Source organism: Nomascus leucogenys, chromosome 17 (assembly GCF_006542625.1).
Source record: "Nomascus leucogenys isolate Asia chromosome 17, Asia_NLE_v1, whole genome shotgun sequence".
NCBI classification, from domain to species: domain Eukaryota; kingdom Metazoa; phylum Chordata; class Mammalia; order Primates; family Hylobatidae; genus Nomascus; species Nomascus leucogenys.
In genome coordinates, this window is record NC_044397.1 from 48,423,648 (window position 1) to 48,429,647 (window position 6,000).

Below are 6,000 nucleotides of genomic sequence, written 5' to 3' on the forward strand. Positions count from 1 at the left end.
CTCTCTCTGGAACAGTTGGCACTCCAGGTTTGTGGGAGCAACTTTCAAGGTGTAGATCATTTGGAAGGCATTTGAACCTGTGAGGTTTAACATCTCTGCTTTGGATGGAACACGCATGACCTTCTGCAGTCAGGGATGTAACTGAACTTGCTGGGACTGATCTGTTGAAATGTTCTGTCTAGATAGTGGAGTCATCCAGGAGCACTTCTGCTTCCATGTAGCCTCTTAATAATTGATGTCCCTAAAATACTAAGTACTCAGAAACAGTTACTTTTGGCGGGGCACGGTGGCTCACACCTGTAATCCCAGCACTTTGGGAGGCCAAGGCGGGTGGATCACCTGAGGCCAGGAGTTTGAGACCAGCCTGGCCAACATGGTGAAACCCCATCTCTACTAAAAATACAAAAATTAGCTGGGCATGGTAGTGTGTGCCTGTAATCTCAGCTACATGGGAGGATGAGGCAGGAGGTGGAGGTTGCAGTGATCTGAGGTTGCACCACTGCACTCCAGCCTGGGTGACAGAGCAAGACTCCATCTCAGAAAAAAAGAGAAAGTTACTTTCAGAAAGTTGGTACCAGCTTTCTTGTTTTTATATCTAATCTATAATAATCCGGGTGTTAATCTACAGGAAAGTAATAGTGCATTCATGTCACACATTCCAATAGTTTTTCATTTGTGTTTTGTGAATGTGGTACACTATCAAAAAAATGATAAAACATGATTGTGATCATGGAAATCTATTACTGTACTTGTGAAACTTGTGAAGAATTTACCACTTCAGGATTAATTACACCTGGATTCATCACTGCCTTTGTAAAGAAAGGAAGAGAAACCATGTGTCATCCATGCAGGTGACAAGATGAGGAAGTATAGGGAGATGACAGCACAATACTAGGGCTCTAGTCTTTTTTTTTTTTTCTTTGAGATGGAGTCTCATTCTGTCACCCAGGTTGGAGTGAAGTGGTGCAATCTCAGCTCACTGCAAACTCCGCCTCCCGGGTTCATGCAATTTTCCTGCCTCAGCCTCCCAAGTAGCTGGGTTTGCAGGCATTTGCCATCATGCCCAGCTAATTTTTGTGTATTTAGTAGAGACAAGGCTTCATGATGTTGGCCAGGCTGGTCTCAAACTCCTGACCTCAGGTGATCCACCCTCCTCGGCCTCCCAACCTGCTGGGGTTACAGGCGTGAGCCACCACGCCAGCCGGGTGCTGCTCTTTTTAAAAGTAAGGTCCTTAGTGACAGTCTGTGTGGTAAAGTGCTTGCATCCCTCCCCTATCCCTCAGTATTCTCACCCTACTCCCTGTTCCCTCTTTAGGTAAGGGTGTCTGATTACCCTTGCTCAAAAGTGTTGAAAGGGAATGTTGTAACGTGAACCTATGCATCATTTTAAAATGAGGATTAACGGAGAGGAGTCTTGGGACCTGTGTTTAGATGCACTGCTGTTTGGTGTGTGGCTGCCAAGACACTGTGCTGTCAGCCATCTCACGGCAGCTGTCTGAGAAGATTGGTCCTGATGCAGCCACAGCTGCTGTGCACGGAGCAGGAGCTCCTTGCAATTTGGTGTCTTCTGGTTAGATTTTGTGGCTCCTCTGCTCTCCCATTCCTGGTACTAACTGCCGGGTTGCGTGGTTTGTTCCACTTTTTTCCTGTTAACCTGTTGTGTAACTGTATTTCACAGGGTCTTTAGGGATTCTACCCTTACTAGACTAGTCACTGGACATTGGCCAGGTACTTATCTTGCTGGAGCCCCCATGCTCATTCTCTCCAGTGGAGCTGTGAAGAATTCAACTTACTTGTCAGTCTTCTCATTCGGATATTGCTGGACTATTTATGAATCTGGGAATCGTGTCTTTGGTCTCATCGACATTATCTCTTTTATGTATTTTGAAGTCTGATACCTTTTTGCTTTGTTTTGTTTGACACAGAGTCTTGCTCTGTTGCCCAGGCTGGAGTGCAGTGGCAGGATCTCGGCTCACTGCAACCTCTGCCTCCTGGGTTCAAGTGATTCTCCTACCTCAGCCTCCTGGAGTATCTAAGACTACAGGTGCCCACCACTACCATGCCCAGCTAATTTTTGTATTTTTAGTAGAGACAGGGTTTCCCCATTTTGGCCAGGCTGGTCTCGAACTCCTGACCTCAGGTGATCCGTCTGTCTCGGCCTCCCAAAGTGCTGGGATCACAGGCATGAGCCACTGCACCTGGCCACTGATACTATTTTATTAATAATGTGGACACTTGCAGTAACCACCATTTTTAAATATTAGTGAATTTAGGTTGGGCACGGTGGCTCACGCCTGTGCCACTTTACTCCAGCCTAGGCGACAGAGCGAGATTCTGTCTCAAAAAAAAAAAAAAAAAAGATTTTAACTCTGGCAACAGTTTGATGAAGTAGGCATAGATCCCCATTTTACAGGTTAGAAAACTGACACCCAGAGGTTGAGTCATTTCATTAACACCACACAAGTTTTTGGAGCATTTCAAATCTTAACCTAGAAATCTTTCTCTAGGATATTTAAGCATATCTCATATTCTACTTTGTTTCTCACTGCCAGAGTCCCAAAGGGTACAGATCTCATTCTCACTCCATTTTCCTCTTGTCGATACAAAACTGGCAAAAAATAGCCTCATGGGGAGGGAGGAAACTAGTTGGAGCTGGGCCTTCCCTTTTCTATTTCTTACCTTGATAATTGTTAGTTTTTTTGGGTGAGCTGGAGAAGTGACGGAGCCTGGCCAGTCCTCACCTTTAAAGTTTATTATGTAAAGCTAATCCACTTACTTTTTGCAGGTGTGATTATTCTATTCTTTCTTTTTTTTTTTTTTTTTGAGACAGGTGGAGTCCTGCTCTTTTCACCCATGCTGGAGTGTGATGGTGTAATCTTGGCTTATTGCAACCTCTGCCTCCTGGGTTCAAGAGATTCTCCTACTTCAGCCACCTGAGTAGCTGGGATTACAGGCGTCTGTCATCATACCCGGCCAACTTTTTGTATTTTTAGTAGAGATGGAGTTTCACCATGTTGGCCAGACTGGTTTCAAACCCCTGACCTCAGGTGATCCCCCCGCCTAAGCCTCCCAAAGTGCTGGGATTACAGGCATGAGCCACAGCGCCCAGACTTACCCTAATTATTTTTCTGGGTTTTCTCTTATAAGTTCCTGCTGTGCATTAAAATACAATGCAAATATTGATGAAAATAAAACTTTTGCCTTCCTAATAAATGGTAAAACACTCTTTTTTTCTTTTTTTTTGACAGAATATCCCTCTTGTTGCGCAGGCTGGAGTGCAATGGCGTGACCTCGGCTCACTGCAACCTCTGCCTCCTGGGTTTAAGCAATTCTCCTGCCTCAGTCTCTCGAGTAGCTGGGACTACAGGAACGTACCACCATGCCCAGCTAATTTTTGTATTTTTTCTAGAGACAGGGCTTTGCTATGTTGGCCAGGCTGGTCTTGAGCTCCTGACCTCAGGTGATCCACCTGCTTCAGCCTCCCAAATTGCTGGGATTATAGGCTTGTTTGGGCGGAGTTCCAGATCTGGGCTATCATGGAACATAACAGGGACCCTTCATGGGGACAGCAAGAAGATTCACTGACCTAATTCAGAGGAAGGAGGAGCCTGGCCTTCAAAATTACTATGACCATCAGAATGCCCTAGGAGATCAAAGAAATAATGGAGTGGGTGTGAGACCTTTTACAAATGTGTGCACTCAAGCAGTGCAGAGACAAACCTCCCGGTGGGTAATCAGAGTTCAGACCCCACTTCTACCCTCACAGAAGTCTCATTTGGATTTTTGGCTGCTGTCAAAGACCTGCCGGTTAGGATTCCAAGCCTCTTTTTTGAGTCGTAGCTCTTGTAGTAGACAGAATTTCTAAAATGGTTCCCCAAAGATGTCCAAATCTCGGGAACTTCTGAATATGATGGGATTTCAGTCCCATGATTGTGTTATGTTTCAAGATAGGAAGATTATCCAGGTCAGCCTGGCCTAACTATGCAGGCCTTTGAGAGCACAGAGCTTTCTCTAAGTCAGAGATTCAAAGTAGGAGGGAAATTCGATGTGCTTTTGCTGACTTGGAAGATGGAGGGGGCAATTTGAGAAAAATGTGGGGAAACTTCTACTTACAGAGAGTGGGTCCTAGCTAGCAGCGAGCAAGGGAACAAGGATCCCAGTCCTACAACCATGAGGAATTGGAAATTGGCAACAATCAGAATGGGTTTAGAAATGGGTTCTTCCCAGCACCTCTAGATGAGAGCCCAGACTGTTTGATACTCTGATTTTAGCGTTTTGAAAACCAAAGCAGAGAGCCCAACGGAGCCTGCCGTACTCTGAACCATAAGTTCTACAGAACCATGAGCTAATAAATGGGTGTGTTCTTAGCCACTAATTTTGTGGTGACCTGTTACGGAGCAATAGAAGACTAATATGCCTCTCATGCCCTGTGCAGGGTTGACCTCAGCAGCACCTTCTAGGTCTAGGGGACTCATGGAATATATTCTTTTTTTTTTTTTCCTGAGACAGTCTTGCTCTGTCACCCAGGCTAGAGTTCAGTGGTATGACCTTAGCTCACTGCAACCTCCGCCTCCCAGGTTCAAGCGATTCTCCTGCCTCAGCCTCTTGAGTAGCTGGGATTACAGGTGCACACCACCACGCCTGGCTAATTTTTGTATTTTTAGTAGAGACAGGGTTTTACCATATTGGCCAGGCTGGTCTCGAACTCCTGACCTTAAGCGATCTGCCCATCTCGACCTCCCAAAGTGCTGGGATTACAGGCGTGAGCCACCACACCCAGTCTTTGACTCTATTTCTTGGGTCCTGCCTTTAAGAGGTGTTGTGACATACCTTTGGGTTAATCACTTAGGAATGTGACTTCTGTTCCCTAGGACCTGTCTACAAGCAACATTGTAACATATTTCTGAGCCCATCACATGGATAACGTGACCCTTCTCTTTTTGTCCTGCCCCAAGTGAAGATTGTGACATGTCACCAGGCCCTTTGTCTAGGCAATATGACTCTTCTCTCCTGTCTGGGCCCTGATTACAAGGGGGATTGTGACAATCACTGGGCCCATCGCATAGATAATATGACTTTCTCTTCCTGCCTGGGCCTTTTCTACAGAAAACATTAAGACATCACTGGGCCAAGCACCCACATGATGTCACTTGCCTGCCTGCATTCTGCCTACGGTGGGTATTGTGACATATCCCTGGCACAGAACCAAGGTAATGTGACTCACCTACCTGGTTCCTGCCCACTGATGGGATTGTGACATATACCTAGGCCCAGCTCACAGGCGTGATGATAACTGTCATACGTGGACCCAGCCAATAAGAGAGATTTTTGCTCTTAGGCTTATTACAACAGGTATGCTTCTGGGTATTCTACATATAGAGAGGTCACAGACTGTTAGGACACTCATGCATATTTTGTAAAGACCTTGGGTGGTACAAAGATGTTGTAACAGGCCAGTGCACATGTGAAATTGTGACTCCCATAGGCATCCCCGGCCAATGATTAAGATTTTCACCCTCAATGCATGCATTCAGCCCACTCTTGAGGTTCTCAATCTCACACCTGGTAGCAGTCAAAATTTGGAATTGTGACTCTCATATGGGGATTTGATTGACAGGTAAAATTATAACTTTTTTTTTTTTGAGACGGAGTCTCTCTGTCGCTCAGGCTGGAGTGCAGTGGCACGATCTCAGCACACTGCAACCTCCACCTCCCGAATTCAAGTGATTCTCCTGCCTCAGCTCTTGGACAAAACTTCAGCACTCCTGCTAGAGTGTGTCTGCCCTACTGAGACACTGTGCACAGGTGGAGTTGAGGCTCTTATGTATGGATCCTGTCCACCGTTGAGATTGTGAATTGCATGCGTAGACTCAACTCACAGGAGGTGTTGACTCACAAACCTCCAGATGGGACATGTGCAAGATTAGAAATTTTATTTCTGGATCTTTTTGCAAGTGCGATTGTGACACCTACCTTTGCCTAGCACCTGACTGCCTTTAC